We start from the raw sequence: 882 nt of genomic DNA on the forward strand, positions 1-882 counted from the left end.
TATATATATATATATGTTATAGTGAGAAAGGGAAAATGATTCTGACCAATGATATCAAAATCATAGTGTCAATCCAATTACTTAAAGTTGACCTCTAAATCTGACTTCAGTTAGCTGTTCATTAAATACCTCTGCAGTGCAAGAGTAGTTCAGAAACTATTTAACTAAAAGATACTATGTTGATATTCTACTCTTCTTTCTCTTAATAAATGCCTCCAACTAGACCTCAAGATTTGGGTAATATACAGAGCAAGAATAATGGTCCTTGTTTCCCTCCAGGACCTGATCAGCCACAAGTTGCCTCAAAAGTCCACATCGGTACCAACCCCTCAAAGCAGCTTTCCCCTGAAGTTTGTATTCGAGGACAAGCTACCTGTCCACCTGGGAAACCCTTGGCCCTAGTCATCAGGAAATCCATATTGAAGAATGGAGCAAAGTCCATAAAAACCACAGGTAGAGAGGAAAAAATGATTATAGTTAGAGAAATCAGATCTTAACCTCGAGATTCAAGGTGTGATCAGACACGCACAGAGAAGCATGTGGTGTGTGTCTGTGAGGATGCCAGTATTAAGAGGCGTAGCCCAAAGGACAGTTTAACTGAATGGAACTTTGGCGAAGGCAAGGTGCCACAGCACTCCGTGAATCTGGGGAGAGGGGGACTTTAGGGGGCTTCAAGGCTTTGATTGCTCTCACATTCCAAGGGAACACATGAATCTTCTTCCATAGTCACTAACTCATGTTTTTGTTCATCTCCCACTTAATAATAAGCCACTTAATTTATCTCAGTGCTTCAGCTGAGCATGGGCAGATAGTGAGAAGCCAGTGAACACGGAGGGAAGGAAGGAAGGAAGGAAGGAAGGAAGGAAGGAAGGAAGGAAGGAA

The sequence above is a fragment of the Hipposideros armiger genome, unplaced genomic scaffold (genome assembly GCF_001890085.2).
Source record: "Hipposideros armiger isolate ML-2016 unplaced genomic scaffold, ASM189008v1 scaffold_67, whole genome shotgun sequence".
Lineage (NCBI taxonomy): Eukaryota > Metazoa > Chordata > Mammalia > Chiroptera > Hipposideridae > Hipposideros > Hipposideros armiger.